The sequence below is a fragment of the Cibotium barometz genome, chromosome 38 (assembly GCF_041138505.1).
Source record: "Cibotium barometz isolate CiBa-2024 chromosome 38, ASM4113850v1, whole genome shotgun sequence".
In the NCBI taxonomy this organism is placed as follows: Eukaryota; Viridiplantae; Streptophyta; class Polypodiopsida; order Cyatheales; family Cibotiaceae; genus Cibotium; species Cibotium barometz.
Window position 1 is genome coordinate 32,609,439 of NC_141083.1, and position 12,957 is coordinate 32,622,395.

Below are 12,957 nucleotides of genomic sequence, written 5' to 3' on the forward strand. Positions count from 1 at the left end.
AATGCAGTTTGTGTAGTGGGATAAAGGCACAACTGGCAGCCATAAAGTGTTGAGAGGAGCGCAACATATTGATGGAGGAAATAAATAAGCATATGATACAACAACAAAGTTGTAGGGAACCTTTATTATACATGGCGCAGGTACTCTGAGATGGATCCTAGTAAATACTTATGCATAATTCATGACAAGATGGACCAAAAAAAAACAACAATCCCAAGACATTGGGTGAAGTCAAAGGACACTGATTCTGCTTGGCAATTATAAGTGTCTCTAATTGGAATGATTACTCGTGGACATGGGCATGGTCATTATGGACACTTCACTATAAATGATTTGTGGCCCTCATATCCAAATCTCACAATTATAAGTGTCTCTAATTGGAATGATTACTCTTGGACATGGGCATGGTCATTATGGACACTTCACTATAAATGGTTTGTGGCCCTCATATCCAAATCTCACAATTGGATCCCTTTCATTGTGTTTGCGCAACTTGGAGAGGATGGACATGCATGCAATTGGGGACCTAGATACTAATGGGGTCCAAGACAACAATGATGTTCCATTACTTAATGCTCTAAACTCAAGAAGTGCCTTGGATTGTCATTATGCTTTAGAAGGTAAGGAACCTCTCTAGAGTGGTGGGTCTGTAGATTTATTACAAGAAAGTGTCACTAATGCAAACTCAAGGGATATAAATGCCATGACTTCTACTATAGAGGCTATATTAGGCACTGCCTCCTCATTTCGTAAATTTCCAGAGAGCTTGCTGCTACAACTAGATAATTGTGCATCAGAGAATAAAAATCGGTACTTATTTGCATACCTTTCTTTGCATGTTGCAAGAGGTGTCTTCAAGAAAGTTTAATTAGGCTTCTTGATGGTAGGGCACACACATGAGGACATTGATGCAATGTTTAGCAGGTTTTTTGAGAAATTGAGAGTGGGTCAATAATTCACTTTTCCACATCTAATGGATACATTTAGATGCTCTTCCAAATCCAAACCAACACCATTTCTTCTTAAAAGGATCCCCAACTTCAAGAGTTTTGTTGATGGTTATCTTAATGATGGACATGATATGCTTGTGGGTTATTCTAAACCATTGCAATTTTGTTTCTTCAACCGATGATGCAATACAAAGTGCATCCCAATTCACCTGATTGGATGCCTAGGGAGGAAGGAGGCATTGAGTTGTGTCTCCTATGGAAATGCCTTATGCTGTTACTTGCCCATCATGTAAGCCTCACATGGTTCCTTCAATTCTAAAAATGTAGGCAAATTAGCTACCATTCCCTTTTTGTGCATCTCCTTTAACATTGTAACTCCAATGTGACTAGATCGCTTGTGTTAAAGCCTGCTAGTTCTCTTATCTACAATTAGCACTCGACTCATATAGGTTATTGCACCTTACTCCTTTGCTCGCTAACTTGCCAGCATTATCTATCATTTTTTCTTCAGTTTTCTTAAAGTATACTTCAAGTCCACGATCTGTCATCGTAGCAAAACTAGCAGCAGCAGCAGGTTCCTCTTGATTTGAGGTACATAGAGTACATTTGATAGCTTCTTCTCTTCATCTAAAGCTTCCATAAAAAGAGATGGTTCTAAACCCTTCAGTTGAACATTTAGCATTATTCTCGATAAAAACACTAATGGTTTTTGTATAGGCTTCCAGAAACTCTATGAGCCCCTTTATTGGTCATGTGTCAAAATGCTCCATTGTCCAAAGGATCCGGAGTTGCAATCCTTAAAGAGAATGTGGGGGAGAGGGAGATCTTGAGTTCCTTGCAAGCAAACACACACACACGAGAGAGCAAGACACAAGAGAGAGATGGATGGCTGAATTTTCTTCTATCTTCTTCTCTTCTATATAACCTTATATCTAAAAAGAAGAGTGCATACTATAAGGGAAAGTACTCTCCTATAATAACATACAATGGTTGGTGGTCCATAGTGTGAACTCGACTAAATGAGATGGCACTATAATTATGCCATAACTATGGTACTCCAAAGTGGCTGTCACACACCCTGTCATCCACCATTGGTGGCATATTAACCATGCCAGTGGCATAAGTGCAGAAGCTATCACCCAAGTGAGTTATCAATGTTCGTAGCACTAGTTGAGCTAGATATCTCAGCACTCCCCCTCGAGATCAACTCCACACATTGCACTCCAAGTAAGCTCCTAAACTTGTGGAGATTCTCTATGCCCAATGCCTTCGTGAAGATGTGAGCTACTTGATCCTCTGTGCTGCCATATACCAGATCTACATCACTTTCTCTAGAATCGTCTCCCTCACAAAGTGATAATGAACCTCAATGTGCTTCGTTCTAGTATGTTATACTGGGTTATTGGCCACCACCAATTGTATGCTACTCATGTTGTCACAATAAATGACAACTACCCTTTCCATAGGCTCACCCATATCACCAAGTAGGTTCTGAAACCAAGCTACCTCACACGCCGTAGCACCCCTGTACTCTACCTTTGTAGTTAACAAAGCAATTGTTGGATGTTTCTTGCTACTCTAATTCACAGAGCAGAACTCCCAAACGAAAACATAAAGCCACTAGTAGACCTCCTGTCTGCCACTACTAGCCCAATCAGCATATGTGTACCCATGTAGTTGTATCTATGTACTAGCCTCGTAGAAAAGTCCATAATCAACTATGGACTTTTCCATGGACTACTAGCCCAATTAGCATGTGTACCCATGTAGTTATATCTCTATACAAGTCTCATAGAAAAATCCATAATCAACTATGGACCTTATGTATTTGAGAATACGTCTAGCCACATCCAAGTGTGGCTTCCTAGGGGCCTGCATAAACCAACTCACAAGACCAATAACATAGCTCAAGTCAGGCCTAGTAATGGTCATGTAGATCAACCTACCCACTATGCACCTATATGTAGTGGGGTCCTCCAAAAGCTCACCTGTACTTATGGAAAGCTTTGTGTTATTCTCTAATAGCACTGAAATAGGCTTACAGCCTATTATACCATACTTGGACAACATGTTCAAGCCATACTGTCTCCATAATAACAAAATGTCATGAAGTGATCTCACCACCTCTATGCCCAAGAAATACCGCAGCAGCTCACCCAAATTCTTCATCTCAAGCTTCTGCTTCAAAATCCTCTTGACATCATGTCCGTCAGCATCACTCTATCACCAGTGATAATCAAGTCATCCACATAAATGACTAATAGTATGATCCCTCTATCTGTCTTTTTCACATAAAGTAAAAAATCTACATTGGATATCTGAAATCCAATGGTAATAAGATACTCCCCGATCTTGTTTGACCATTCTATTTCAAGCCAAATAGGGCTTTGTGTAACCTCCACACAAAATATGGATGTGCATCACTCTTATAACCTGGTGGCTACATCATGTATACTTCTTCATCTGTCCTCAACTTGCATGGCCATGGACTAACACTGGATCCACTACTAGAGGACTCTCTAGGTCCATTAAACACGTGATTGCAGCTCTATATGTGGTGTAACATCAATACTTCTTATATATACATCTTTTGTTGTCTTCATTGTTGGTGTAGCTACTCATCACATCAAAGACAACATCTTTGCTTACTCGCATCTCGTGAGTGGTAAGGTTATAACATTTCTAACCTGTCTGCTCCAAAGCATAACCAATGAAGATGCATTTCTTTGCCTTTGTATCCAACTTTGTTCTCACTTTGGCAGGAACATGCACATATGCAATACACCCAAACACTTTTAAGTGAGACACATCTAGTTTTATGCATGTAAGCTTCTATTCATTGTCATACCATGAATAGCTATAGTGGGGGTCCTGTTCATAATGTACATATTAGTTTCTACTGCTTTTGCCCAAAAATAATGTGGCATATTCTATTTAGACATCAAGGCATGTGCCAATTCTGCAATGTGCCTATTTTTTCTTTCTGCAACACCATTCTATTGCGGAGTGTACATGTGTGTAAACTGTCTCTTAATTTCCTTCTTTCTCAAGAAATCACTAACCCATTGGAGAAATACTCTCCCCCACCATTTGATATTAGGCATTTTATTTGAATGCCTTTTTTCTTTTCAACCAAGACTTTAAATCTCTAAAAGTGAGCAAACACGTCGCTTTTCTCCTTCATGAAATAAACCCACACTTTCCTAGTGTGATCATGAATGAATGTAACATAATACCTGCAATCTGCAATTGTTGCAGTCTTGGTCGGTCCCCCATACATTTGAATGTATAACATCTAATGGCCTTGCACTAACATGCTTTTCATGTGGAAAAGCATGTTTGGCCGCCTGCTTACCAAGCTGGCATGCTTCATATACTTTATGCATACCATCAACCTTAAACTTTGGCAAACCTGGCCTGCATGAACTTCAATCAATATATATTTACATGCCCAATGCGCTTGTGCCACTTGTCAATATATGCAATGACACTTGTTCCATACACAAACATGGATGCCTTTAACTCATACATATTCATATAGAAAATAAATATCATGCCATTTTTGTTACCCTTTGCAACCAAGCGACGCTGATTTTTAAAGTCTTCCACAAAACATCCTTGAGGATTAAACTTCACTTGCAAACCGTGCTCAACTGTTTGTCCAACAAAAACCAGGTTCTTTATAATATTTGGAACATGAAGTACAACTGCCAAGTACTTCATTTTTGCATCTTGTATAGACAATGACACTTTACCAACATGCACAATGAGATGTGCAGTATCATCGCTCGCCAGTTTCTACATAACTTGGTTTTTCCATTTTCTACATGTCCCTAAACCACTCACCATGACTAGTCATGTGGTTAGAGGCACTAGAATCCATATACCTTATATCTTTAGATCTTGACACATCTCCTGTTGTGAAACCGAGCATTTGTTGCATCACAAACAACTGCTCACTTGTGTCATCACCGCCTTGTTACTAGATGATGCATAGTTGCCTTGTTACAACTTTCCACTTTTAATGTCATTCTATTTTTTAAAGTAGTCCTTTGCCATGTGCCTTGGTTTGCCACAATAATAGCAATTTATGTTATTTGCACTTTGATTTATTTGCCAACCACCTTGGCCCCTGTAGATCTTGTGCCTCTAACTTGGCCTCTTCCACCTATGTATAATTGTTGCTGCTCTGCTGTGAATCATTGGACTGTTGTTGTCCATAATTTTGGTTTCCATGTTGGCCACCACCTTGGCCTTGACCACAATCTCTACCTTTTCCTCTACCTGAATTAGAGTAGCAGGTATGTTCTAATGTGTTCTTGCTTTATGAAGAAAAGTCCTCACCCAGAGACTTTTCTTCTATGATCAGCATAGACACTAAGCCCCGAAAGTTGGGAACATTCTCACTTACTGATAGAGGTTTTGAATGGTTTGTACTCTTTGTCAAGCCCATTTAAACAAACGCTCACTAAATCATCATCTTCCACCGATAGAGTAATGAACCCAAGGGATTCAACAATGTCCTTGATCTTTAAAGCATACTTATTGATAGACATGCTTTTCTTCTCCACAATATGTAGCTCTTATTTTAGCTACAGTTTCCTTGCCTTTATGTTGGTCTGGAACATTTGTACTAGGTTCTACCATTCAACTATTAGAGTGTTGGCATCCTGTGTGTGTCCTATCATTATGTCTGTGACACTAATTGAAAGCAAATACATGAATTTCATTGCACCCTAGTTCTAGTCCTTGAATACCTTTACACAAGCTAGAGTGACAGTCTCTTCAGGCAACTCTAGAGGCTCCTTATTGTCTCCTTTGACATAGTCCCAAAATCCTTTACCTATCAAGAAATTGGTTATTCTGAACTTCCAAGCATGGAAGTTGTTCTTCTCACCCCGATAGTCTGATTGATTACATCGAACATGTTTGCTTGTATTAACTAGAAACCTACAAATTGATAATTTTTGTATGCAACCTGTAACACAACAGTATCTTCTATAACTATCACAATGTATATGTACATACAAGTAAGATCAGCAATGCATATGCAAACACTATTTGCACTCCCAAAATGCACTATTGCATGGTAATAACTAGATTTCAAGTAGAGACAGTTCTCTACTAGAACTTTTTGAAATTGTTGAAAACACCTTGTAATGACGAAACACTATCCGGTACCTTGGACTATGCTCTCTCTTTCAGTAGAGGAGGCATTAAGCTTGTTGGATACTCTGATAATGATTGGGTAGGTGATAAGGATACTTGACAATCCACTTTTGGTTATTGCTTCACTCTTGGTTCCGGTCTTATTTCCTAGAGATCCAAGAAGAAAAATATAGTTTTATTATCTTATACTAAGGCTGGATACCATGCTTATCTAGATACCTGTTGTAAGCTGTTATGAGGCTTTTATGGTTGTTCCAGATGTTGAGCAATCTTGATGTACCCTAGAATTCTCTGATCCGTATTCCTTTACGGGCAGCCAGAGTGCCTTGGTGTTGGCTCGAACTTCATCCTTCCATGGTAGGACCAAACATATTGAGGTCCACTTTCACTTCATTCGTGCGCACCGACGGCATCATTACATTGGAGTATTGTCCTTCTCAGAACAACTTTCGTGATCTCTTCACCAAACCTCTTCGTCGAAATAGTATTGATCAGCTCCTTACTTGTATGGGAGTCAGGCGGACCCCCATGTTGGAGCTAAGAGGAGGCTTTGGACATGTCAACTCTAGCTCTCTTTTACTCCATTTTATGCCCCTTTTTATCCAGATATTTATCTGATGTCATTAGGGATTTTCCCATATTTTTTCACTATTTTATAGCTTATGTTTAGACATTTATCACTTTTGTTCTATAGTCATGTGCCTTTTGCTACTAGTCGATTTCTCTCCATGAGATGTATATAAGCATGGCCATTGTGCCTTCATAATTCATTAGTTCTTGGCTCAAGTGTTGGATCTCTCTTGGTTGTCTACTCTCTCTTGTGTGATCTCTAGCTTCTGCTTCGTATTCACATAATCTCACACCTAAACCCCTAGAAATCCCACGTTTCCTTCACCTTATTTTGAACTCCATTTCACCTACACTTGGCCAAAAACCAATCGACACCAAATTTCACATGTCTAGGGTGCACAAAGTGATGAAAATTGGTAAATTTTGCTCATGTGATGGGCTTGTCTTTCTTCTTCTCCCTCTTTTTCTCCTTCTCCTCTTCCTCTTGAGCATTTAGGCATAGCATAGTGGGGAAAGATCTTGAGATTTGCCACTCCAAGCTTCAAAGAGGACCATTGCACAACCCCTTGGATGAGGAATTGCAACAATGTGACAACACAAGTGAGAGGAATGCTATGAATGGTGCTTTCCACATGCGAGGGTGAAGCTTTTGAGCTTGATTAATCTCAATAAGGCCCCACGACACATGTTTGAGTGGTGAGTGCTAAGGTAGGTGCTTTGCCAAGGATTAGAGAGGTGTTAACAGTCCATATTCTTGCATCTATCCAAGCACATGTTCTAGTTATGTGAACACTTTGAACCGATTCTTGTGCATGCTCTGTTTAAGTTTTTTAGATAATTCATGAATTTTAATGGTGCCCCTTGAGCTTTTGGTGGGACAGGTGCATTAGGCGCAAGGTCCTCTTTTTTGGATGAGGCTGTATCAGTGTCAGATCCACTTTGGATTGTCACTTTGCCATTGCCCTCACCAATGTAGTAAGAGCAAAATTTCTTTTTGCTAGTAATAGCAGTTATTTTTATTTGTTTGTGCTTGTTTCTCTGTGACAACCTTGAATGTTGATGATTCAGTGCCTTTTGTAGCTTCCAACTTCTTTGGAATTTGACCTTTGGCAGTTTGTTTACATTCATCATTTTTTGTGGCATTGGCAGGTTGTTTGTCCTTTGGTCCCTTGGCCATTGGAGGCTACTAAGCTTTAGCCTCCTTTGATCCCAATGGATATTCTTTCGTCTAACTGGAGTTCGAAGCTTGTACAACCTTTTTTTTTGCAACCGTTTTCATTTTAGCTTACAAGCACATGAGCATGTTCAACGGAACCCACGTGATGAGGCAACGTTGTGTTCTTAGGAGGTTGAGTCCCAAGTAATGCAAGGTTTCCTCATGATTTGGGGCTCTTAATGGCCGAGCTAGGTACAAGTGTCCCCACACTTATGAGAGAGGGGTAGCAAAACATCAGTGTAAATTAATTAAAATGAACCTAGTGATGAAATAAGACCGTAAGTGTTTTTTAAAATGATTTTCAAAAAGTAAGTGCTTTTTAAGTAATACAAATATTTTCATTACCCTGGTGTTCCTCCACTGCAGAGCTCACCACTTAACAACCGAAAAGGAGGACTTCGTCTTGGGTCCCTCCCTATGGCATGTAGAGACGTGGATTTCTTATGGAAGGAGTACTTCAAGGATCCCTCCCAATGGTGGGACAATCGAACTAGCAAGGTAAGCACTGTTTTACAAGTACATGAGAGAACACGAAAACCTATTGGCTTTCCTGAGTATTGTTTTGCATCACAGAGAAGCCCAAGATCCCCAGACTTCAGACATAAAATGACAAAGGAGTTGCTGTGGATGGATGGCTGGTACAATCCATCTTGGGTCCAAGAGGAGCTCAAAAGAAGAGGACTGCAACGAGATTTCTGTGTGCGGAAGGATAAGCGGATGACGAATGCCAAGGAAATCCACCACAAAACACGACAAGGATATAGCAACAGAAACCACCAGGAGTTTCAAGAGGATACTGCTATTGTAGCCTTACTAAAGGCTTGTGCCAAGCAGAAGGACCTGTGCAAAGGCAGCAGAATACATGCTGATATTCTCAAAAGGGGGTTGCTTGAAAAGAGCATTTATGTAGGCACTGCCCTACTCAATATGTATGCCAAATGTGGTGCACTTGCAAAAGCGCAAGAAGTGTTTGATGAGCTTCCAGTTCAGGATGTAGTCTCTTGGAGTGCCCTGATCGCAGGATATGCCCAACACGGGCATGGTCATGAGGCTCTGAACTGCTTTGGATGGATGCGAGAGGAGGGCCTCTCTCCAGATGCAGTCACCTTTACTTGCATCTTGAAAGCCTGCGGCAGCATAGGAGCAGCTGAGAAGGGTGAAGAGATACATGCTGAGGTTGTCAGGCAGGGCTTATTGGAGAAAGATATTGTGCTTGGCAATGCGTTGGTGGATATGTATGCCAAATGTGGTGCACTTGCAAAGGCGCAAGAAGTGTTTGACAAGCTTCCAGTTCGGGATATAGTCTCCTGGAGTGCGCTAATCGCAGGATATGCCCAACACGGGCATGGTGATGAGGCTCTGAACTGCTTTGGACGGATGCGAGAAGAGGGTCTCTCCCCAAACGCGGTCACCCTTATTTGCATGTTGAAAGCCTGCGGCAGCATAGGAGCAGCTGAGAAGGGCAGAGAGGTACATGCTGAGGTTGTCAGGCAGGGCTTATTGGAAAAAGATATCGTGCTTGGCACTGCATTGGTGGATATGTATGCCAAATGTGGTGCACTTGCAAAAGCGCAAGAAGTGTTTGACGAGCTTCCAGTTTGGGATGTAGTCTCCTGGAATGCCCTGATCGCAGGATATGCCCAACACGGGCATGGTCATGAGGCTCTGAACTGCTTTGGACGGATGCGAGAGGAGGGCCTCTCCCCAAATGCAATCACCTTTAGTTGCATCTTGAAAGCCTGCGGCAGCATAGGAGCAGCTGAGAAGGGTGAAGAGATACATGCTGAGGTCGTCAGGCAGGGCTTATTAGAAAAAGATATTGTGCTTGGCAATGCATTAGTGGACATGTATGCCAAATGTGGTGCACTTGCAAAAGCACAAGAAGTGTTTGACGATCTTCCAGTTCGGGATGTAGTCTCATGGAGTGCGCTAATCGCAGGATATGCCCAACATGGGCATGGTGATGAGGCTCTTAACTGCTTTGGACGGATGCGAGAGGAGGGTCTCTCCCCAAATGCAGTCACCTTGATTTGCATGTTGAAAGCATGCGGCAGCATAGGTGCTGCTGAGAAGGGCGAAGAGGTGCATGCTGAGGTTGTCAGGCAGGGCTTATTGGAAAAAGATATTGTGCTTGGCACTGCGTTGGTGGATATGTATGCCAAATGTGGTGCACTTGCAAAAGCGCATGAAGTGTTTGACGAGCTTCCAGTTCGGGATGTAGTCTCCTGGAGTGCTCTAATCTCAGGATATGCTGAACACGGGCATGGTGATGAGGCTCTGAACTGCTTTGGACGGATGCGAGAGGAGGGTCTCTCCCCAAATGCAGTCACCTTTATTTGCATCTTGAAAGCCTGCGGCAGCATAGGAGCAGCTGAGAAGGGCAAAGAGGTACATGCTGAGGTTGTCAGGCGGGGCTTATTGGTAAAAGATATTGTGCTTGGCACTGCGTTGGTGGATATGTATGCCAAATGTGGTGCACTTGCAAAAGCGCAAGAAGTGTTTGACAAGCTTCCAGTTCGGGATGTAGTCTCCTGGAATGCGCTAGTCGCAGGATATGCCCAGCTTGGAAAGGTTGAAACTGTTTTTGACTCATTCAACAAAATGATAGAAGAAGGTACAGAGCCAGATCTGGTCACGTTCGTTGTTTTGCTTACTGCATGCAGTCATACAGGTCTAGTGGATGAGGGGCAATTGTACTTTGAGACTATGAGCACAGTCCATAGCATCATCCCAACTTTAGAGCACCACACTTGCATGGTTGATCTTTTCAGCCGTGCAGGGCACTTCGACAAGGCAATAGGAGTGATTGAGAAGATGCCACCTTCTGATTGTCTTCCGCTTTGGTCTGCTCTGTTGGGTGCTTGTCGAAAATGGGGAAATGTGAAGCTTGGAAGATTGGCCTTTGAACATGCAGTACAATTGGATGAAAAGGATCCTGCAGCATATGTCTGCATGAGTAATATATATGCAGCCGCTGGCATGCGAGAGGAAGCAGACAAGGTTGAAACTATGAGAATGGAAAATGGAGCATGGAAGATGCCAGGACGTTGTTGGTGGGCCAGCACGTTGTTGGTGGACTGATGCAAGTGGAAATGGACATTCGTTTATTGTTGGGGATGACAGTCTCAGGGAAGGCAAAAATATCAATGCGAAGCTAAAAGACATTGGTCAAAAAATATCGCAGGAAGGGTATTCCCCAGGTTTGCATTGAGTGTCACAAGACATTTCAGATGATGCAAAGGAAGATGTGCTTTGCAGGTATAGTGAGAAATTGGCCATTGCATGTGCCCTCATCAACACACCTGAAGGGACACCAAATGTTGTTGCTAGACTGCTGAGGACAGAACTCTTCAGTATGCTGACGTGAAGCATTTGTTCTCTCTTAGCCTTTATGCAATTCAATTATATATAGCAATTCTAGGACTCTAGAGGTGAGTTTCGCAGCAACAATTGTTTTGGCTTTCTCTTTATTGTGTTATGTTGTTTCATACAGTTGTTTTAGTCAAGAGTCTTCCACAATCATTGATGTTGTAGAAGCTCAAACCAGTTTGATATCCTTTTCTCCATAGGATACAATTTTCACACTGCGGCTTTGAATACCAGTAGAAGAGTGGACTTCCCTCTATCTTAGAATTCTCCTTGCATGCCGCTGTATTCAGATGGGGTAAAGCATATGATGGGGTGAGGTGAGACTTTATCTTGGAAGTCCTAAAGAAGATGGCAATTGGCAACACTTGTCATGACGTTGATAGGTTTTTTTGTGTCAAGATGCTAATGCCCAAAACATGTGCCTCCCAAAACCCCGGAAAAGAGAATAAGCCCGTCGGGTATGAGTAGAACCTTAAGAAATAAGTGGTCTTTGCATGGCCACCTTCTTAAAAGAACTAATTGTTGTCAGTCTAGTTAAGAGAAGGAGCAACTTCTACATGCGTAAGGAATGGAGAGTAGTTGACAAGGAGAGCTAGGAGCCAAAAGAGAGAGGAGAGAAGAGGGTGACGAATTAGCCAGGAGAGAGGATTCCGGGGATTGTGTAGAAGCTGTGTGGAAGCTTGTTGGATAGTTGTTTTACTGTTTTTGTTTGTTTGGGTTGAAGGACGTTGAGACTACGAGATTGTTTTGTAAAGAAGAGGTGGGAATTGTGTGAGGAAGCTTGGATTTGTAAAGGCTTGATATTGTGTTGGATTGATGAATTTCTATGCTTTGGTGTTATCTGTGTTATTTTTTGATGGAACTTGTTGAAAAGAATCAATTGTGAGTGAAGAGCTGAAATTTGTTGAATCAGAACTGTGTCAGACAATTAAACTTGGAGTTAGCAGGATCTAGCAGGAGTCAGCTGTGTATTTGGATAAGTCAGGTGATGCAATAGAAGTGTAGATTTTGTCTTATTGGAAGCCTTTGAAGTCTGGTCTAACAATCAAAGAATTGTCTCAGAAGTCAAATGGATAAGTTGTGGACTGAGTGGTGATCTAGGTATCAGCTAAGGGCTGATTTAGGTTAGAAGAGTGTCAAATAGGGTTAGCCAAGTATCGGTAGGAATCAACTAAGGGTGTACAAGGGTAAATATTGGTATGATTGCCAGATATCAATCAACACAGGAGACAATTAGTTTTGAGTTGTGGGCTGAAGGTGTCTCTGGGTAAGCAGGCAATCAGCTACTGTCAGTCTTGGGTTTGTTTTGTTGGTTCTAGGTGTTTTCTGAGGTTTTTGAGAGTGTAGTGGTGTCAGAGGACAATAGGGTTGGAGAGTTGTGAGTCAGATCTGAATCAGCTGAGTCAGTTGGGTCAGCTATTCCTGATTGATAGTCAGCAGGAAGTCAAGAGGGGAGAGCTAATAGGATCAGTGAAGTTCTGAAGCAAGGAATTTGAAGTTTCCTGATACTGGAGGCCTTTTTTGGAGCTTGGACGACATATTTCTAACTGGGGTCAGGCATCCGACTCAAGTTACAGTCAGCACAACTGATCAGCTGAGTGTCAACTGGGAGCTTTTTTGGTCAGCTGGGTGTCAGCTAAGGTCAGCTGAGGGGTTAGGAGTGAAGATCAGAGCTATTGGAGG

General features: G+C 41.8%; 1 pseudogene across 1 annotated transcript; it reads left to right on the top strand.

Annotated features, from left to right (window-relative positions):
- The first annotated feature begins 8,271 nt into the window (after window positions 1–8,271).
- LOC147616618 (pentatricopeptide repeat-containing protein At2g33680-like) lies at window positions 8,272–11,427 on the top strand (annotated as a pseudogene). Its single transcript, XR_015262517.1, has 2 exons — window positions 8,272–8,403; window positions 8,479–11,427. The product of XR_015262517.1 is annotated as a pentatricopeptide repeat-containing protein At2g33680-like (transcript).
- Window positions 11,428–12,957: the final 1,530 nt, after the last annotated feature.